Here is a 22,980-nt window from a genome sequence, read left to right on the forward strand (position 1 = left end):
AACAAGTGAGCGCGCGCACGCGCCTTTGCAGCAGGGAATGGGAGAAACATGCAACTCTGCATGCGCTGACAGCTGCAATCCATCAAGCTGAACCGGAGCGTCCTGATGGGGGGAAATCAATCAGATTCTGCTTCTGTAAACACGCGGGAGCCTCAGCTGCGCGCGCGGACAGAACGAGTCCAGTGCTGCCGCCTGTGCGCGCCGTGCGGAACTGCGTCTGATTGGCCGAACAGACCTGAGTGTGCCGCTAGGGGGCGCGCTCCTGTCAGGAACACGCCGCTCTGCTGACCCCCCCCCCCCCCCCCCCCCCCCCCCCCCCTTCCTCCTTTCTCTCCCGCGAGGCGGAGGATGCCTGAGCCTGAATGCGGCTCATCTTCATTCATGCTGAGCGCGGCTCCGTGTGCGCGCCGATCTGCAGAGCCGGGCTTCGGAACCGCCGCTCTCTGACCAGCCAAGCGGGCATGGAAGCGACTTCCTCTGCGAACCGGACCGCCTGAAGGGGAATGCTGAGCAGGGTGAACGCGGAGGACGCCTTTTCCTGTGAGTACCTCCAAACTTTTTCTGCGCTTTCCCGTTTTATCCTCTTTCATCCAAAATGTTGACATCACTGACGTTCAGACTTTTTGGAAACCAATTTGCTCCCATCTTTTTTGCACCCCCCCCGCGTGCTCTTTCTCTAAACATCCGCCCCAACACATGGAATTGACTCGTTAACGCGTTTTTATGCGACTGTGCGTTGAATGTGTTTGCGGGGTTGGAGAGCTCGTGGAGACGCGCGTTTCAACACTGTGCGCATCCACCCACCTCTAATCACGCGCCATCATCTGGGAGTCACGTCAACGTGCGCTGACAGTTTTGTGTCACCTTATGAATTTTTGACTTGTGCTGCGTAGGTGCTGAAGACGGGCTGATTGTGGAGGCTCCGGGCAGGAAGCCACCGCTCTGCCTGCCAAGTAGAGAGAGAAAAAAAGCCTCTTTTATTTTTTTCTGTGCATTTGTTCCTGTAGTCTCTCCGTTATCCTCCTCAGTGGTTAACTTGTGGTGATGTGTGAAAGCGAGGTGCGGGGAAAGGATGCCAACGGAGCCCGCGTGCGCTCCGCGTCTTTTTACGCGGCAGGCATCATCTTCCTGCGCTGGGGACCCGCTGATCAGACTCAAACCCTGCACGAGCATCACACGCACGCGCGGTCCCGCTGACCTCATGACGGAGGGGCTCCGCTTTCGTTCCACCTGCAAGCACAGGGTTTGCCCTGCAGTTTAACGCGGCATGAGTCACGCAGGACGGGCTTTGGGCGCCCTTTAACCCCATTACCGAGGTTTTTCTTGAAGTCTTAGGTTAGTGGCTGGTGTTGGAGGAAAGCATCTTTTCTTTCTTCCCTTTTATGATTCAGAGTGATGTTAACTACTGGATCATTCCCTTTATATAAACACTTTTTGTTGTTCACTTTCATAAATTAGTAAAAGTCAAAACTAATCCGGATGACTTTTTGTGGATGTGGTTGAAGATTTTTGTTTTTTGTTCTCCGATCTGAAAAAACTCAGATTTTCTTTTAATAAAAAATCCTGTTGGTTTAAAAAACGGTCTTGTCTTCATAAAATGTATTGTTCAGAACTCCGCTTAGTTGATTTTCATGTGGTGAGTTACCTCGCACAACTCTGAGTGATGTGGATTAAGGCACTGCTCTTCAAAGGGGGCCGTTTGAGTGAAGCCCAGGTGATGGGGGGCATATGCAGCTTTGTCTGCACTCTTAACCCCACTGAGGTGAGAGACGGTGCATGATGTTCTGCATGCTGGCGCTTCACATCCCAACCTGTGGTAACAACCGAGATGAGATGTTCCGAAAAACCCAAAAGCGTGCCGACCCTTTAGTCTTAGAAGAGTGCCTCTTTTCGGTGACTTTTCCTCTGGAAAGCACATGAAGCTGAAGGAATTTTAATTCAAATGCTTTCAGAAATCCACGTTCAGTGTATTTGCCCCCCCCCCCCCCCCCCCTTGGTGACAGCGCAGCAGTGTAAGAAGAACCGCACTCTCCTGTTGAGCTGCGGACGACTCGTCTGCCAAGTAAACCGATATTTTACAGCCTCCTGCCAGCAGGAATCCCAGCAACAATAGTTTGATTTAACTGCTTTTGGAAGGCAATTCAGGCTAATCAGATAAAGAAGCGTACAGCTCAAATGACATGGCTTCGGACTTCTCCAAATAACAGCGATGTGATAAAAGCCCTCCGTGTTGGGTTTGCCTGTGAAACATTCCCTCAGGGTGAAGTTTGATTAAAAACACAAAACGGTTGGTGTGGACGGACAGCTCTTCCTTCTTAGGTGAAGTCTGTCGCTCCACTTGGGGACAAAACTTGAAATCAAACCTGCATTGATTTGCCTAATAGCAATCGGAACAGAAGGCAACAAAGACCAGTCGTCATACAACAGTGCAACTGAGCATACCGGTATTCTAAGTAATTTTCCGAAAAAAACACACAAAAAACAGCTTTTCGCATTTGAGACTTGAACTATATACTCCAAAAACACCCGGCAAAACTTTTTAAACATTTTTTGTGCAAATCTTTCTCACAACATTTGACATGTTTGGTTTTTAAACAGTGGAAATGCTACATCAGAAATAGTCCTTCAAACATTTATGGTTCTGTTCCTCAAATAACACGATTTCTACACCTTCATTTATGGACAACTGGTCCAAAAGTTCGTTGCTGGAAGGTCCGTCAGAAACTGACTTCTTTAATCTTTCCTGTGTTTGTGCAAAGACGGAAACCTTCATGTTGGAAAATTGGCTCCATTAAAGCTTTAAAGACCCACTCCAGTGAAAATTGTGTGTTTTTTTTAACATGTTCTTGTGGCATTTGTCTTCTGATGATGGAGGACACTTATAAAGAAATTTTTGCTTAAAATAGCATTTCTGAATATTTATTTATTCAAATTGTTGTGAACCAGACGAAAACATGTCGTTTGAAATAGATTGTAGAAAATTCACTGGGCTGGCCACAAGCTTCCTGCTCCGCTCCATTCCGATGAATCCACTGGTACACGACTAGACCCATGCACGTCTTGGTTTTCCTCGTCTGAGCTGGCATCTGGCTCCAAACTGTACAGCGGAATATCCGATAACCGGAGCTCAATAGTCCTGCCCACAACACAAAGGTGAATTTCTGTCAAAATCCTGCTGCTGTGTTCTAGAAAACAAGACAGTTTTTTAAAGAATTGGCTGAAAAAACAGCATAATAATGAAAAATAAAAGACCACTGGGAACACTTTGAAAATGGATCAGAAGATGATCGAAGTGAGACTTAATTCTTTCTTGTGTTTGCGTGGTTTACTATGATTTGTAAAAAAAAAAAAAAAATGGAAACCTTCACTTTTGAAAAACTGGCTTCTGAAGAATTCTTGGTTGCAATCACAGAGGCAAAAAACAGTTAAGACTGTTTTAGATTGTGAGTCCTAAAGCCTAAACTCATTCGGAGTCCTTTTCATGAACAGCATTCATTTTCTCCCACAGGCGAGTGAATGCAGAGAAGTCGCTGCGTTCAAGTGTTTCATGGTGATGAAAATCTGCACAGACATATATGCTGTTGTTCTTCTTCAAAAATGGAGTTTGTTTACAGTTCAGCATGTTGTTGGGGTAGTATGACATGAATTGTCTGGCTGCTTTACATGCACTAAACCAGTGTTTTTATTAATGTTATTATTATTATAAGTGAGCAACAAAAGGATCATATTTCAAGTTTGAAAAAATAAACAGGAAGTGACAAAAGCAAAATAAAAGGATGGATGTGAAATTACTTTCCTGTCTGCATCTTTGATGAGCCTCGGCAGTGAAAGGTCTTTTATTTTGAAAGTTTTCTCTTAACAAGAAACTACACTAGTCCTCTGCACAGAGGCGGCAGCCGCTCAGTCTTCGATTTGCGTTTCACCGCTGTAATTCACGACCCTAATTAGCGTATGTACTTTGAAAGACACACGCTACGCGTCGCTTTCTGTCCGGGTTTGCACACGGATGAACTTTGTGAGCAATTGAAAGATTGTGAGCGTCCTCCGCTTCAGTGCGGCGTTTGGCTTGTGGTCCCACATGGCCAATTTCTGCCTTATGTTTGGAGCTGTTGCAGCAGCAACATAATCAGTTTCTTGTTTGTGTGTTTGTGTGTAGGATCCATATCTCAATATAGAGCAAAGCAAAAGCCCTGCACTTCCTTTCCTCTGCATCAGCCCCCCCAATGTTGATTTTCCTGATTTAACACCCCCCCCACACACACCTTCCTTTACCTCCCAGGAGTGGTGGGCCAAGGTCACAGTTGGAGTTTTTTTCTGTTGATGGCTTTCAGATGCAGGCCTGTCTTCTGTGGTCAGAGCTGCTGGTTAGACTTTTGCTGAGGTGGGGGAAGAAAGTGATGAGAAGTGGAAAAATAGAAGATGACAGAAGGTTAGATAAGTGAAATGGCATAACATAGAAAGTAGGTCCTAATTCCCCAGGAGATGACAAATGTTTTTCCGTGTTTGTTTTTCTCTGGACTGCACAACCCATAAAAACGGCATCTCTGAAATGTCTCAATATTTTCTCTCTTGGCTCACTTTAACTCACTTTTCACTCAAATCCGGGGCTTTGGAGTGGTCTTGTGTGAGGTGACTCTGTCAGAGGCTGATCATTTATCAAACTAAATAGTAACTAATCAAAAACTGGACATTTGACTTGGAGGCAGTCTAGAGAGCCGTCATGTTTCCAAGACGATCCTGAAGCAGAACTGCCTTGCGGACAGACGGCGAGCATGCGCTTCTGCTGAGATGCAGCTAAAATAAATCTTCTTTCAGAGAAGATGGAAGGACAGGACTTGGAGGGAAGACTACGTCTTCCACTTTGCCGAACAGGCAGGAGCTCCGAAGCATCTCCAGTGTGTTCGGTTGAAATTCAGCTAGAGATGGTTTAAAAAACACTTTGTCTATTACAAGTCAGGCTTGATTTCTGGGTCTTTAGGGGGATTTACGTGTAATGTTTTGAAAGCTTTACAAGTTAGGATTTGACTAAAGGTCAAACTTTTAGGATTTCAAAATGGGGGGGGGGGTTTGAGTAGAGAGATCCCTCGCTATATTGCGGTTCATCTTTCGTGGTCTCTTTTTTTTTAATGTGCAATCTGCATGTTTTTTTTTTTATCAGCAAACTATGTTCTGCATCCTGATTGGCTGTCCACCTTGTCAATCAATCTCCTCCATCCCGTATCTCCTGTACAGAATTTGTTCAGTTCACCACATTTAAATAAATCTTTGATCACAATCATATTTTTGTTTTCATTCTATAAATACTGGACTTTGAGATCCCAAATGTGAAAACATAAAAGTATTAAATTTGTGTTTAATGTTAGTGGAATGTTTTTATTTTACTCTCTTGTCCCGATATGTGACTTAGGATAGAGAAATACATGAACGGTTGACTTTTCCTTTGGAGCAGGGATGTCAAGTGACCCACATGAAAGAGACTAAAATGGGAGGGCAGTGATGGATGGAAGACGCCTCCCTCTAACTACAGGGCTGTTTGCTGTTTTTTGGTAGAAGAAAAGGTTGAACATTTATTAAAATGTTGATAATGTTCTTCTAATGTGTTTTCTAAAGATTGTGTCTGTTTGGCTTTCATGTTAACTCATTGAAATCGCAGAAATCTATTTGCCTCGGCTGAAAAGATGCTGCTCCTGAAAGCAAAAGGAGAGCGAGTGGAGTGGAGTGGAGGAAAAGGGAGCTGAAGCTGAGAAATGATAAATGGAATGGGAGACGAGGAGAATCAAATTGGAGACAGTCAAGCAAAAAGGGCGGCTGTCTATTAGACGTTCCGACTCAGAGAAGGAGGGATAGGTGGGAAATAAAGCATTGAGCTTGGGGTTTGTGGATTCTTATTCTGGTCCGCTTGGGAGTGATTAGGAATTTAAAAAGGTGTGGAGAGAAGAAAAAAAGAATAAATCGGAAGAATGGGGACTGACCTAGTCCTTCCATCTTTGCCAGTTCTTGAACTGAAATGTTGGCATCCATCCGTCCGTCCGTCCATCAGAATCATTTTTCCCGTTTCTGGTGGAGCCAACCCAGCCACTTTTGGATAAAGGCAGGGAAGGGCTAGTCATTTTAAAAAGAACTGCAAAACTCTTCATTGAAATGAGTTAAAACCGCAGAAACGCTTCTGAAGCCGGCTCTAGGAATACGTCATGAAATGGGCGAGAGGCGGGGTCTCAGAGATCAAGTCATTTTCCTTCCAGGTAGGAAAATGAGCTATAACTAATATTTAAAAAAAATCTGTCTTTATTGTGCCAAAGGTGAGAAATGATCATATATATGGATATACGTGTACTCTGAAAGGCTTAAAAAAAGCAGGATAACTTCCGTCCAGAGGAGGATCAGTAAAGCTGAGTCCTTCCACCAATCAGTGGTCTCCAACCCTTTTCAGCCCACAGATCAGTTTAATGTCAGAAAATATTTTCATCCACCATCTTGCATGAGACTAAAGTCGACGTCTGTTTTCTTTTCAGCTACAAGTTTCTCTTAACTTTTGAGGGTAAAGTTTATCTTCATCCTCTGTAAAATATCTGCAGTTATTTCAACTTTATTTATATAGAAGTTCTTATGCAGAAACAATTAAAATATGATTTAGATTTGATGTGACAGGAAAAAAACAAACAAGAAAAGAAATAAACCTCACTAAAACTGGAATTTTCTAAATATAATCCTGAACATGAATACACGGTTCAATCAGCTTTTTTAGCAGCAACCTCGTAACATCAGCTGCTTGCTGAATATTCTGCAATAATAATATTATTATTATTATGGTCTGTGGGAACAACTGTCACAACAAAACCATATTTGGAGTAAAGAATCCTGGTTTTTTCTTTTATTTTGAAGTTGAAGGTTCTTCTTCTGTTTCCTCTTTTCCTTGTTTTTTTTTTTGTTAACTTTGCTAGCTTGGGGGTTTTAGTTTGGGGGTCGGTGCAGCCGCTTTAAGAAAGTAGCGGATGGATTTTCAACACATGACCGAGCGACTTGACTTCCGTCGAAAATGATTCGGATGTAGTGGAGACAATTCAGTAGTTTCCACAATAAAACTTCCTTCAGAATCAGATTATTTATTTAATAAAAAAAAAAAGGAAAGAATTCAGGTCCTGTTTTTTTTCTTTGTGGCCCGGTACCGACTGTCCCGCGGACCGGGTTGGGGACCACTGCTTGTACTTAATGATACAACTTCATTTGACCTCAGAAGTGGCTTAAATGTCCTTAGAAGTGGCTTGATCATCGAAATGTTGAGGTCAACAGCCTTTTGATTTCAAAACTTGTTTTCCTCGCCCACTTGTTCTAAGTTCTCTGATGTCCCACATGACTTTTAATAAATGACTGGGTTTAAATAAACTTAATTATTCTGATTTTTATCATAAAAAAGCCCTAATAATGATAAATGAATAGGTTTTGCCTAAAGCCGGTTAGTTGCATATCGTTTTAGGAGCTTGAAGGATTCCCCGTTGGCTCCTCTGGAAGAGGCTGCAGTGAAATGACGAGGCTGGCAGCACAAACGCTGAGTCAGGGAGTGCACAGACTCTCCCCTTAATGATCTCCGTGCTCTCATCTCATTTTGTTGAGTGCTTAGTCAAACACAAGCCTGCCCGCGTGAAGGCAGGGGGCAATAATGTTTTGTCTAATACCTGTGTGCGTGTCATCCCACTAGGTGTCTTTGTGTCCTTTTGAAACATCTGCAGTGTCACCATTTTTGCATTTGATTGTTTTGGATTATACTTTTGATATTTTGGGGAGTTTGTGCTGCAGAACATATTTGACTTCTGCTGAAATGGAATCATCTATTTGCTTTTTTGTGGCTGAATTTCAATGTATTTCCCTCTTAGCCCTTAAATGCGTTAGTCCACTCTTTTTTTTCTCGTACATGCTTTGGGTAGTTTTTCATTTCCAGGTATGAAGGTGAATAAAGGGTGACGACAAAAATGCTGAAGGGTTGACTGTAAAGGCTTTTGGAGACAAATCACTGAATCCAAACGCGTTGAAATCCTTAGGAGTTTTTCTGTTTTATTCTGACAGTGTTCAGGAATTACCATGAGCATGTAAGCTGCTGCTTTGAAAGCTGTTCTGTTCTTCCATCGCGTTTTAAAGTATAGAAAAGTATTATGAGGCGCATGGATGGGCAATTTAGCTTTTAGCAGAAGTGTGGTGACAAATGGATGAAAGTAATAGGAGAACTGCAGGTTTGGTGGAAACGGTGAAGATAAAACTGCAGACAAATTTTTTTTTGAGTGAGATGAATCGACGAAAGATGCCAGGCCGTTTGGGCCTCGATTGTTTTGTTCGTATCTCTGCTCTTGACTTCACTTTTTTACAGGAGTAAATTAAATATTCTGCATTTCTTTTTGGTGTTTATTGCAGGTTACACCATGGTCCGGGTGAATACTCGATTCTGATTGGCTGCTGGGTGTGAATTAAAAAGTGATATACCACAGGATAACCGCACGGTGAAAAAAGAAGTTTGGTCAGCTAGCTTAAATGTTTTGTATTACTGCGCAGGCTTCTTTAAAACAACCTTTTGCTTCATCATTTGGACAAAAACAAGCGGTAAGAGGTGAACTTTCTCTTCAACCCATCGGAAAGATCAGCATATATATATCGCCGAATCTTGACTACAGCGGTGGTGCGGGGACAAATAGTTTGCTTTTTGTTAGAAAAGCGATCCAAATTGGGAAAAAACAAGAATTAAGGACTAAAAACAATTTATTTCTTTTGTAAGTGACCATGGTATAAGCGGGTTAATGGCCGACGAAGTATGCATTATCACTTTTTAACGCACTTCTCAGAAGCAATCGTCCTCTGCTTCGCGTTGGACTGTTCAGGCTTCCACAGCGTGCGTTAAAAAGTGATAATGAATACTTCGTCGGCCATTAACCCATATTTATTTACTCTACAAATGATTATGCATGTTTTCAAAACAACAAGGTTTTTAATTTACTCTAATTTTTCTTTATGATTTAAACCTTTGCTGTTATTTGCTGAATGTATTGTGTGATATTTATGCTAAATTTTAGGGTAAAGAAGATTTTTGCCAGTCTTAAAGTTTAGTTAATATCAGATAAGCTCACTATTGACATGCAGATCAACTTAAACCTGAGATCTTAGATCAAAGTGAACAGACTGTAATTCAGAAAACATGAGATCTTCCCCAAACTTTATTGTTCCACTCTTTTTGCCTGTGTAAAAACTATTGACCGTATCTGAGAACTGGACTGAGTCACCCGTAGAGAATGTTTTACTTACAGCTCCAATGCAATAAAGTCAGTTTAGTCACCAGTGTTCTGCAAAACGGTACCAAAGGGCTTCACAATAAAACGAAAGACAAACGAAAATTTGAAATTAGGGGGATTAAGAACAAAATTTAAAAACTGTATAACATTACAAAACAAGTTAAAAAAAAAGGCACCATCTACAGAGTAATAAAAGGTATTCTAAACAGTACGTTTTTAGTTGTTTAAACTTGTTCCGTCCTGATACCATATGCAGTTCTGCAGGACTTTTATCGTCTTAAAAGCGTGCTACACAAATGTTTTGAATGTTGGACATGAGGGCCACTGAGGACCTACTTTTGTTGAGGCATCTGATTGGCCAGTTTATGACTTTAATAACTTGCACTACAGAACAAAATATCTAAGAAAAGCAGGATTATTAAGATCATGTTAGAAAAGGGTATCAGAGCATGAATGGTTATTCTGACCTATAGAAGTAACAGTTGTTTATTTCTCTACAGAAGTCTATGGGATTTTGGCTTCTTTAAACTCGTGGGCACTTCCTGTTAGGAACCCCAAGGGGGGAGGGGTCACTCGGTCCAGTTCTCTTATAGCAGGGGGGTCCTCAAGGGCCGGTGTCCTGCAGTTTTTAGATGATCCCTGCTTAAACAAAACTATGAGGAAAATGACAGTGTCATCAACATAGTTGTGTAGACCTTGATGATGATTGTTAAATAGAATTTGGGATGTTGAAACATGGAAATACCAAAAACCTGCAGGACATCGGCCCTTGAAGACTGACTTTGGACATGCCTGCCTGATATAGTAAACGCGCGTAGTTTTAAAAAAAAGATTTTTAAAGATAACTAGTGTTGTGTCTAAAATATTTGTTTATTTGAAAACCTAACATTTCAATCTCAGGTCAACCCATCTGGTCTCACTAGAACCACTCAAGGTAATGAGCTTCTTTAAGTTAAGCTATACGTAACCATGCAGGATTATGGCTTCTCTTTGTTGATTCAAAGACTGCCACACATTTAAGGCTTTTTCATTCATGCTTTTCAGTCTCCAGTTAAAAGATTTTATGTAGTTTGTTTCATTTCAAAGGAACAGTTTAAGAGACATCCGCAAATTTACACACCCTGAAGATGCTCTGCTTTTTCTGCCACTAAATCCATTTTTCCTGTGTGATTCAGCTGTTCCTGCTCTCTCTTCTTTTTGCTGCTGAAAGAAAGTGAATGCTGTTTTTATTCCCCTCTTCTTTCTGCCTCGTGCTTTTGCTTTTTGAGATCTCAACAGTCACTGGAGGAGGCGTTGCTGCAGGCGGCGCGTTCTCCCTAATGAGCGCGTGCAGAAGTGTCTGTGTGCAGGGAAACGGTTCTGTGGGAACACAAGCGAGTGTTTACATTTATGGTCTGGTGCAAAAAGTCGTGGAAGCTCATTTGTGTGTGTGGATTTTTTTTAAGGCTTTTTCTACACACTGTTTTCAATTCTTTCCTCTTGTGAAAGTGAGGGAACAGAACATTTCATTTTCCCTCTGTGTGCTCATGTGTGTTCTCTGGGAACCGCTCGGCTTCACATTTTTGCCTTTCAGTCCCTGTGTACCTGCAAATGTTTTTTTGTATTTTTATTTCTTCACTATTTAGTTTACATGTTTTAAGTAAAATAACTTAAAAAAAGTGAAAGACAACATTAAAGAAAACCAGGCGAATGAGCTTAATAATGGTTTACAATGCAAAAAAATGCAGACAAATATCATGCAGTAAATGCTAAATAATTTTTTTTCAAAGTGTCCATGAAAGTGCTAAACAGTTAAAGTTATCATTTCTTAAATACTTCCTTCAAATTTTATAGAAGAACTTTAATGTTGTGAAACAATAGTGTTGCATGATTCCTGTAAAAATGCAAATATATTAAGTTATTTGTACGTTTATAGCACCCTAACGGGGAAAAAAAGATGCATAACTGGTAATTATGTTAAACAAAAAAAAAGGTTAAACAACTTTAGCTCAAGGAATTTAACGCTGTGGAAAAAAGTTCACTAATCCAGTAAAATATTGAAAAACTCTGAATAGGTCAAACTGCTCCATTTAAAAAAAAAAGGTTTTTGGCTGGACTAATATTGAAGATCTAAGTAGTAAAGGGTATCAGTAGAAAATATGTGATAGGACTGAAAAACAAGGGGGGGGACATGAATGACAGGATTTCTACTACAAGAATGGAGTGGAAATGACAAAAAGCTTAATGAACCTCCTTAATGGAAACAGAACTGGACTACAAAGATTAACACCAGAACCTAAATGAGTATAAATTGACAAGGCAGATTACAGGTTACATTTTTGTAGAGTTTAAATGACTGTTTGGTGTCTGATTTAACTTTTTTGATGTGTTCCATTCGTGTTCAAATGTTTGAAGCCCTTTAAAATAGGAATGCATTTTTTTTAACATAACAAAAAAAGGCATTTTTCCATCAGTTTGAATGACAGGGCTCTGCCTCTTAAGGTGTCAGTCCAGGAGGATTTTAAGGAACACCAATGTGGCTGCGTCACGCGTGTTTTTATGTACCCGTGTCAATGTGACAGGGTGTCAGAACTGTATTCCTCTGGTGTGTGAAGTTCTGGACGGATTACTTCTCCAGGCCGCGCAGAGAGAGAGGAACTATAAAAGCATGAGAGTGTGTGAATTGACCATAAAGCTCTGCCACTCTAAAGGGATTAGCAGGGGTTAAACTGCAGGGCGCGATAAAAAACAGTCATTTCTGCGTCCCACCTTCAGCTTGCTGCAGCGCATGCGCGTGCACGTATACCACTCGCAGAAACCAAGAGGCTTGTCTTCTGAACACACGTGCACGTATCTGTAGGTATGACCCACGCGTAACTGCCATGAGGCTGCAGGCAGTTCCAGAGTGCAGGAGTGGGGGGATTACCAACAGGTTTCTGCTCTGCATGCTGATGCTCTGCATGCGTTTGGTGTGCAGGAGAGACGGCTGTGGGGCAGAATGAGTGAAGAACTGCAGTTAGTGTGCAGTAGAGGAGTGACTTATTGGCTGTTATGGTTGGAACATGCTGCCAGGACAGCATGCAAGCCTAAATTCATCATCACAAATCCATACGGAGGACACGTGGCAGCAGGATTTAAAATAAGCCCAGGAAAAAAACAAAAAACACAAATAAATTCCCCCTCATAAATTCAAACTGTAGATATTTACTGTATGCTCTAATTCTCTTCTGGCAGCTTGATAAGAGTTCACCTTCTTAACACATAAATCCTCTATAGTTAAATTAGCTGTGGTGCTTTCTAATGGTAACTGTACGGCACAGGGACAGATGGGAGCCTCCATCTTCTGCTAATGCAGCTGAGATTTGAAGTTATGGATATTTTCTTAAAATTGTATCTTTTTTAATAAGCGAAAGTAGAAGCAGATGAGTGGATTCATAAAATATTTCTCGCCTTGAAGTACAGTGTTCCCTCACTAAATTGATGTTCAGCTTTCACCCTCTCACTATTTTTTGCACTTTTTTATTTCTTGTGGTAAAGTGCAGCATTGTGTTCTGGCTCCTGATTGGCTGTAGACATGGTCAGTCTCCTCCATGCCGTATATCCAGCACAGAATGTCTCCAGTTTGCTAAATTTACATACATCTTCGCTAGTGATCTTTGTTTTTATTCTATAATATTGGACTTATTTTCCAATGAAAGTTTGGACTTTGAAAGTTATAAACATTAGAAAAAAGTGTCAAAAGCGTTCCCAGTGGTCTTTTTATTATGATTGTCGTTTTTAGCCAAAATATTCAAAAACTTGTGGCATTTTCTTCGACATAGTTTCTGGCGAGCGGCAGGAGTTCGTTTGAAAGTCGCCTCTGAGTTGTTGGCGCTCCTAGCAAGGAGCTTGTGGCCAGCCCAGCATTTTTTCTTCGTCATATAATATTTATTCATTTATTATTAAGTTTTGTCATGACTTTTTTTTATTGGAAATTAATTGGTGTATGGTATTCATTATACAAGAACTCAGATCCTTTTTAGGGTTTCTTTTGGTTGTACATAAGTTGAAATAACAAAAAACAAAGTAGTACAGAAACACCAAAGAAAAAATCTGATCAAGCGTAGCTTTTTTTAACTTTCATTTTGCTAAAAATTAAATTAAAATGTAGAGAAATTACATGCAGACATCAAATGAACACATTGGAATTCATCTGCTCTATAGGGGGAATTGCATTTTGTGAATTTAAACCAAATTTGGTAAAAAGGCTTCTTTTGTATTTTAAGCATGTTTGTCCAGAAATGCGACATTGAGGTTAATATGTGTCTTCCATCATCAGGAAAAGACCATAAGAACATGTGAAAAACAGCAAAAACACAATTTTCATCAGAGCGGGTCTTTAAAAGAAAGAATATCTCAGGGGTTTTGTCTGTTGCGGGTTTTTCTTTAGAACGTAATTCCCACAATAAACGTTTGAACTCTATATCTTGACTACTGCACTCATAGTCTACCTAAGTATGTTTGTTGTTGTATATGGTTTCATTTTGTGCTATTTGAAACATTTCTGCTGGAAATCTATGTTTTTCTTCAACAAAGCAATTTCCTCATTGTGGGATGACTGTAGTTTTTCATGTATTTTTCCTCTAAACGTTGGAGTCGGTTAAAAATGACAAGTTGATCTGAAGTTATTGTAGGAGTTCATGAAACTGCACGTTAAAATAAACCAATGGCATGATTTTTTTCCGAGTGATGCTCTGTGAATTAGGGATCTGTGTTGTAGATTTCCACACTGGCAGCTTCCCTTCTGCCGCTCCTCCTCCTCCACTGTTTCTGGCCTCCTCCTGTCCCTCCTGTCCCGGTTCTGGAAATGATTAAAGTACCAGACAGACCAATCAGATAAGGCTGCTGCGGTGGCTGCAGTGGGTCATGGGTTGGGGGTGAGGGGTCACATTCCTCCCTCTTGTCACACTGTAAGCTGTCACAGCTGTCTGGGGGCATGCCCACCAGACCCGGAGCTTCGCATTATTCTATTGTGGTAATTGTTTCAAGAAGATGCACTGGGTCCTCGTGGTGATAAATGCTGCCAGCGTGGTTGCAGAGGGGGACATTATTGCGTGAAATGTGGAAGTTTGGAGGGGATTTGGAATCCTGCAGCTGTTGTTTTCTACCCCGATGTGCCAGGCTAAGCTGCATCATGGCAAACGCAGCCACAGAGCTTTATGCCTTTGTCCTGCTTTAGAGTTTCTGGCGCTTTGCTTCAGTTTCAGCACAGCTCTTCCACATTTTGCAGTCCGGAAAACGAAGATGGCCTGCGTCCGAGCTTCCGACAGATTTCCAGTCGCACCCTTTGCTGACCTCGTTGCTTGGGATCCTCTGGACCTGAAACTTTTTTTTTTCTTCCTTCAAAGGGGACGGATGGAGCTCCATGTTTCAGGCCGTTGATGTCTTGTTTATATGCGCATCAGTTACAATGACACAGTGGAGGGGATTGCTACTTGAATCCAATGTGTATCAACTGAAACATCTGGTTCTCTCCGTGAGAGCAAATGAGTCGTCGACTGGAGTGTTGGCACACTCCAAAGGTCCTCCAGAGAAACAAATGGGGCTTCGGCGTTGAGAGGGACCAGCACATCGGATTAACAGATTTTATCGCTTTAAATGGAACTTGTTTCTCCATCCGTGGAGCTTTCCTTTTTGTTTTTCACAGTCACGCAGATTTAATTAGTTTGCATCACATGAATAACCTTTGTTTTCTTCTTTTGTTAGACATTAGGGGTTGTTTTTTTTAGTTTTTTTTAGACACGTTACTCAGATGACAGTTTTTTAAAAGTTTTTATAGGTTAGAAATACTAATAAGCCCCATCAACCAAACATACATCTTCAAATATTTAATAGAAAAGGTAAAATAGATTAGCAAATGCTCACATTTGTTTTGAACATGTTGCTGCATGCTGTCATTTTCCCCCTTCCATATAAAAATACTGGGCTGGCCACCTACCAGGATTAATATGTAACTCAAACCAGATCCAGTCAACTGTAATTGAAAAAAAAAAAAGCAACAGTTTCCTGGTGCTTCATTATTTTTGTGGGGAAAAAGCTTGTGAGTCCAGAAAAGAACCAATAAACTCTGCCAGTTAAGACGGCGGGCCAGGAACGTAAAAAAAAAAAAAAAAAAAAGCATCAAGTATTGACTGAAAATATTCCAAAACACTTGAAAATTGAAATATGAGGCTTTTGATGCGAGCTATCACTCCTGGAACACTGGCATTAGCAACAGATGCTCTGTGTGTTCTTCAAATGGAAAATGGCCTCGTTTGGTGCCAACAAGCCCTGGCAAACAGAAGTGATGCTTTGTCAGACTGGAGGTTTTAGCTGCACAACCATTTTGACAGAAGCGAATATTTATGTAAACGCAGCCTTTTCAGAAGGATTTAAAATACTTTTTTTGGTCATTTTACTATTAAAAAATCCATCATCTTTGCTTATAACATTTGACAAACTGAATAAGTGTCAAAGTTGTTTATGACCTCAAGTCCATGGTTTGGGTCCTTTTCATATTTGAGTTTCTTTTCCATTTCTCTGCTGTTATTTACATTTTCCACAGCAGCCAGAGAAGTAGTTGCTCATGAGCTGCAGTTTTAGCCCTTTGGTTTAAAAAAAAAAAAGAGATCTGTACTGAATTCAAAATAAATTAAATAGTTTGGAAAAACATCTGTTTTTTAATTAATTAATTAATTTATTTATTTTTATTAAGCAGGCAAAGTAACATAAAATCAAATGGTATAAGCTAGAATTAATGCTGCTTCTTTGTATAACATTTATTGAAGCTATTTTCTATTTGTTATTTTATGATAAATCCTTTAAAAGTAGATTTTTTTTTTTAAATTCAGCTGTTCCACTAAAGACTTAACTATTGTTCCAATCAAACCATAACTCTACTGAAGGAAGTAATGGTGTGGTAGTTGAATGTACATGAAAGTTGGGACGCGGGTCCGTTCATGAAAATGCCGACTTCTAGAACATGTATTTAAAATATGCTTGAAATATATTGCACAGAGCAAAAACATATATACACACTCACACGTATATATATATATATATATATATCTATAGTAGCCAAGCCTGGAGGACTGACTACAACAGATACCTGGAAAGACTTCAGACTTCTCAGCCCAGAAAAGCGTAATGCTAGGAACAGCTAAGATACTGCATTGGTTAGTGCACTTTCCTCACAGCAAGAAGGCCCCTGGTTCAAGTCCTGGGGGACTGAAACAGAACATCAATGGGGGACCTTTCTGTGTGGAGTTTGCATGATCTCCCCATGCATGCGGGTTTTCCCTGGCTTCCATCCACTGTCCAAAAACATGCTTCATAGGTTCATTGGTTCTTCTAAATTGTCCATAGGTGTGAATGTGAGTGGTGGGTGTGTGGTTGTGGCCCTGCGACAGACTTGGGACCTGTCCAGGGTGTCCCTTGCCTTCGCCCGGGATAGGCTCCGGCTGCCCCGTGACCTCGAAAGGGACAAAACAGATTAGAAGATGAATGAATATAATAAATATCCGATCCCTGATCAGGATACAACATCAAATGTCGGGCTCAATTTCCAATCACGTGATTGGACCAGGACATCCCTACACGATATAGACTCCATTGTGATCCATTTACCAGTCAACATGATTGTTTATTAGTTATCAACGCTGCAATAACCGTGGTAATGAGATGTTGGCAAAGGAAAGACATGCAAGTTAGTACTTGGCTCCTTTTGACCCCCCAATGGTTCAAGATGCACTTTTCCAGATGTAGCACTTTCTCTGAACTTTGAAGTGATCTGCAGGAGCCTCTGAAGGACTTTACGAGCACATATGTGATGATAAGGTTTGTTTGTCTGGAAAGAACCTCGTGAACTCCTCGGTGATCTCCTGTCCGGGTCCTCTGGAGTCTCGTCTCCCACATTCAGGTCTGGACAGCGTGTTTACAGGATTGGATTGCTGGCTTGGAGCAGCTCCAGTGACATGATCCTCTCTGTCTCCGTCCCCCCTCTGTGTCCCGGACAGGCCTTTTTAGCTCTCACGCCCCCTCTGACCCCTCAGGCCCAGGGGTGTCCCCTCCACATGCCTGAAAGAAAAACTGTGGAGCCTCAGCATCAGGAAGACACGAGCTGAAATGTAGTATTTGGACATTCTGGCGGAGTATTTATACAACAGCAGCAGGTCTGTCTCTGTGGATGAGCGATATGAGCAATCCTCAGATTTCACAGTTGAAAACTGTTTTCATTTCATCGTGCTCCAAGTGTGATTCAACCAGTCAATATTAGCAATGCCTGGAGACTGTGTTCTGTTCCTGCACTCTGACCTCTTTATTAGTATTTTAAAGAGATTGCATTTCTTCTAACTCTGTTGAAAATATTAATTTCAAGCCTCATTTTATGTATTTTTAACATAAAATGTGATTTACGACCTAGATTGGGATGTTTTTTACATACCTATGTGTATCTTTTCCTCTAAGTTTGATCTTTTTTTGCTTCTCTATTCATAAATAGTTTATTATTAACTTTTATAAAAGATAGTATTCTGTCTGTAAATGTCACCGAGTGCTTTTGCCTCTCTCAAAAAGAAAACAAATGAGTTCCAGCTCATCTCAACGACGGTTCAGAACCGCTAACACATGTGGTTGATTATTTATGAACCCCTAAAGGCCAACGTCTGCCAAAATCCACACCACCGCTGCACACAGCTAAAATATTGCTTTAAGGTTAACAAGAGCAAATCCTGAATATATGTGGCTGCTGTAGACGTGTGGAACAAGCTGCAGGGGAATCCTCCAGTCCACATGGCTGAATCAGGGGGCCAACGGGGGAGTTTGGGTTAAAATGTTACATCAACTAAATTAGCTTTTATGCATAATCATCTCCAGAAGGGATGCGTGTCTGTAGACGTTGATGAGCTCGCCCTTTTGCCGGCTTGTTTCTCCGTTAGAAATGCAGTGTAACAATTGGGCAAAACCTTGGGAAAGATTCAAAAGACTTTCTTCTGTCAAGGTTTTTCTCTCTGAAAAATGTCTTCAAAATCGAAGATTTACATGGATTTATGAATGCATCATGAATGTGTTAGTCTTTAGACAGCATCTAGTATTTTTTGTCTTTATCGTACATCTACGTAGGACCCGCTGACTGTATCTGAGAACTGGATCGAGTCACACATAGAACATGCTTTTACGTCCGGCTCCAACACCGCCATGAGGCCAAAAGTCGTCGGTAAGCAGTGATTGGTCTGAACATTTCTATGGAAACCACTCTCGCCAGTCAGGAGTGAGCTTGTTGGAAGGCCACACCCCTGCCACATGAAAACATGCTACACAAAATTGGTTAATCGTATTGAACGTTCAACAGCAGGCACGATGTAGGGCGATGTGCGATATTAGTGATCAATATTGCAATGATGACACATTAACCCAAAATTAAAAGCAACTAATAAATTATTTCCATTTCACCGGAACAATTTTATTTAAATAAAAGTCAACATGAATTGACTCCAAGTGACCCTTGTCAGCATAGGAGGCAGGTATCTGACATATAAGGGGCCCCTCCAACCGGTCAAATGTGTAAAGAATGTTTAAAACTGTAATTTGTTAACTACTTCAAGCTGCCATAGGATTGTTTTAGCATCCTAGCAGACTTTTGCAATGCACGTATTGCACCGACTGATATCACGATGAAGATGAATTTGCTATTTATTGTGCAGGCTCGGCAGGCTCCACCTACTTTTATTGAGGGCGTCTGGTCAGTTAATTACTTGAACAGTTTGAATTACAAACAAAGATTATCAAGAACATGTTATAAAAAGTATTAGATCAAGAATAGTTGTTCTAACCAATAGAGTGACTGAGTAATAACTGTTGATGTCTCTATAGAAGTCTATAGGATTTTGGCTTCTTGGAACGAGTGGTTACTTCCTGTTTGGAACGCCAGGGGAGGGGTCACTCGGTCCACTTCCCATATACAGTTTATGGTAGCACAGTGGGATAAAGCCTGCGTTAATGCTGTTATGCTTGCCTTTGGTTAACAAAGTTGTCCCTTCAGGCTGTTGGGCTTATTTTTGGTCTAATTTAGACCCAAAGTTGATGTTGTTTTGGATGTTTTTGATGTAGCACTGAAGCCAGACAAACAAGCAAATGTTCTCAGACATTTGAAACAAAGTTCTACTTCATCACAGTTTCTTTAACGAAAAAAGAAAAGAAAAGAAAAAACCTCACCTGGACAGGTTTTAATGTTTCTCATACTACTTTCATGTATAACTGTCCCTGTAAAAAACATAAAGAACTTTTCCTTTACACAGGAAGGTCAGAGGTCAGGCTCAGCTCCAGAGCAGCAACCCCCCACCCCCACCCCTTCAGCACAAGTTGCCATGGTTTTTAGCATGTGGGCCTTACACTTGGAAAAAAATCTACGTGGAAGATTAATGATCTCTCACAAAACTACCAGTTCTTCTTTCAACCTGTCATCTAACATTCTGCAGCACTGCAGTGGTTAACCCCCCTCCCTTTCATACCCCCTCACCCCCACCCCTTGTGAAGTTCTGCAGCAGAGCTGGAATGCTGTCAGGTCTAAAATGAGATAATCAGAACCAGATTCAGCAAACCCAGGATCTCGTCCAGCTGCAATCAGGCCTGTGAGACGCTTCAAAAACTTCCTGTGACGGTTTTCCTCATGCCGGAGAATCAGATCCACATCTGATTAATGTTGGAAGCAGAAGGGGATTATTTCAATGCTTTTGATCCGAGACCTTCCAAGTCATGACAAGTTTGACCCGGACCTGCATTTGGCCCCCCTCCACGTCGGCCAAACTGGTCTGTTGCGGATACATTTGAATTGGAAAAGTCGTTCTCATCGCACGATGGTGGCAAAAACAAAATGTGAGAAGAAAATGATATCAGTGCAGATATCTCCAGTGATTGTGAGTTTCTGGTGTGGTGCTACAGAACCCTTCAGGGACCTGGGAGACTTTGACGAGCTCTGCAGCAGCACATATTAGGACCGGATGTGAGGAGGGCTGGTTGGAACTGTTCTCTGTGGTTGCTGATGGTACACACATTCCTTCACCACAGGGAAAACATGTACATTCTCCTAAAAGTAAGCAAGAAAGTTGCAAAACATTCCAGATCCTTCAGAGTACCTGAAGACAAAAGAAACTTAACTTTGGACATGATCTTTGTTAATTAACTCTAACGATTTAAATGAAAAAAACAAACAAACAAACAGCTTAAATTGTTCCTCTGCTGTAACTTCCTAAAAATGTCAGAGTCGGGAGATAATCTCTCATAACTTAAAAAAAACATTAAGTTAATGGAAGTTAGCATGTGGTTCAAAACTCTCCTGATGCAGAAATCACATGCAGTGTTATTGAACCACAAACCATGATTACAACGAGATAACATAACATTTCATCTGAAGCGCCTATTCCCTGTTATTTATAGTTAACAGCATTTCAAAGAACAAAAATGTGTCCAGTATGTAATATATACGGTTCACCTTTTGTGGTCTTGCTTAAAGTGTGCAGTGAGGAGTTTTACTGCCTTAAACCAAATAGAATAAGTGTAAAAATTAAGTTGAACTAGTTGAATTCAGACTAAAATTCAACATAATATTATTTTATGAAATATGTTTAGTTTGAGTAAAAATCTGCGTGTGAACGAGATAATTCAGAAGGAATTTTAAGTGAGTCATTTGAAAATCCAGAGTTTCTTTCACAGTTTAGCTGCTACAACCAAAAGCGGTCCGTCCATCATTCACTCTGTAGTTTACACTGATCACACAGGGGGGTTTTTGGCTGGAGCGGGTCAGAGGGCAAAGGCCCTGATTATTAAGATTTCTTTGAAAAATAAACTTTAGCTTGAAGGATAGAAGGAAACCTTTGTTTTTGTTTTTTTCTTTTGGTTTCCCTTCGGGCAACAATGAGGCTGTAACAGCATTGTAGCATTCCAGTAAACAAACTTAAATGTGAGAAAGTTCTTGTCATTTTTAATAGGAGTTCACAGGAACCATCCTGGTTTGACAGGGTCGTCATTTAAAGTTGTTACAATTTATTTTTAAATAATAATTAGTTTTAAATGTTGCTGTTGCCTTGGGGTCAGTTTTTCTTTTTTTGCTTTCACCTTGTAGATCCACAAAAGTGTAAGGATGGATAAATGGCAGGAGGAGGAGGAGGAGTGCGAGGGGTTAAACACGGCAAATTTAAATGAGCTCTTCCTCAATCTGATCTAAACGGCCGTGTGCACTTTAATAAGTACTTTCATTTATATTAAGATGCAAATGTACCCTTTACTTGTGCACGTGTGTGTGTGTGTGCCACTTTATCAGGACCCTCTGTTCATTAGCTCGCTGTAATTGTGTTAGCTGTGTAGCTGAAAACGTGTGTGTAAAGGTCACATCAGAGGAGAGATGACATGAGGATAGAAGACATACATAGCCTATCTGCTGCAAAGCTCTCACACACACAAACAGCTCAGATGAGGAGGGCTTTGGATGTGTGTGTGTGTGTGTGTGCGCCCCGAGGTATGGCTTTATGTGTGAGTCTGTGTAGGTGTGTGCGTTTGAATCAAGTGGCAGTGTTTAATCAAGTGTGATATTTCTCCTCTCTAAGCTTTGCATATACAAGGCAGACTGCTAAAGGAACCCATACATTAGCTGTGTGTGTTTGTGTCTGTGTGTTGTGGTCATAGGATTTTGTGTGACGGTTTTCTGCTTGATTTTGTTGAAATATGCAGCATTCGATGGTGTTATAAGATTAAAAAGAGCAGTTGAGATGCTGTGTGGCAAAGCAACGCTGCAGTTGAGACTCGCAAGCCTTAAGGACCGGATTTTAGCCGCACTTGGATGCAAACAAAGTTTTCCTGAAATGACTTCTGTTTGGCACTTTTAGTGAGATGTGATATGATCAAAGGTTGTTTGGTGTCTTTAAAAACTTCTGGCTCTGCTGTAGAAACATTTATCTCTTGCATTATTAATGTGTGATGGCTTTTCCTCTTTTTTTGGGGTTTTTTATTTTAACCACACATATATAGAAATGAAGTATCTTCATCAGCTAGAATGGAAGCGTACACAAGCGTCCGGCCAGGGTCATGTTTTTAGCCCAACTAAAATCTGAAACTAGGATTTCTGAAACTTTTTTAGGGAAGCAGGTACTTTGACATAATACAACATTTCAGGAACTTTTTGAGGCTTTAGATCATGCTCATGAGAGGTAAAAAAAAAACATTTTCTAACGGTAAAGCTCAAAGTCTTCAGTGACTTCTAACAAATTGAATTTATGACTTTGGTTATTCATGTGAAACTCTGGTATTTCTCATTTCTTTATGATTCTCAAATTCTATTTAAAGTCTTGACCAACATTTGTGTTTGACAGATTTTTTTTCTTTTTACATTTTTTGCTTTTCCACCGACTTTCAAACCTGGCCTCACCTTTTGGTTTTTTAAGTTTTCACATAAGTTCTTCTGTTGGGTCAACAAGAATATAAAATAATTTGAAAAAGGAAAATATGACAAAGAAAAGAAGAGTAACAAAAAAAAATCAAATTAAAAATTGTTTGAAGGCCATTTAAAAACCAAGTTGAAAAATCGTTACTGTAGCAGATCAAAACAAACGTTTCAGTCAAAGAAGTGACTCGTGAAAGAAAAAACAATCTGCTTAAAGTTGAAAGATGCGCCACTTTAACAGCTTCTAAAGACAATTTCCAAAGCAGTGAAGTCTAAAAA

The 22,980-nt window shown here is 40.7% G+C and overlaps 1 protein-coding gene across 2 annotated transcripts in view; it reads left to right on the forward strand.

The window, feature by feature from the left end:
• Positions 1–355: 355 nt before the first annotated feature.
• Positions 356–22,980, forward strand: part of LOC101175236 (plexin-A1) — a 260,037-nt gene continuing 237,412 nt past the window's right edge. For both annotated transcript variants that reach the window (XM_020704419.2, XM_020704420.2), the window contains exon 1: positions 356–540. The gene's annotated coding sequence lies outside the window, so the exon portion shown is untranslated. The remainder of the gene's footprint in view (positions 541–22,980) is intronic.

This window comes from Oryzias latipes, chromosome 7 (genome assembly GCF_002234675.1).
Source record: "Oryzias latipes chromosome 7, ASM223467v1".
In the NCBI taxonomy this organism is placed as follows: Eukaryota; Metazoa; Chordata; class Actinopteri; order Beloniformes; family Adrianichthyidae; genus Oryzias; species Oryzias latipes.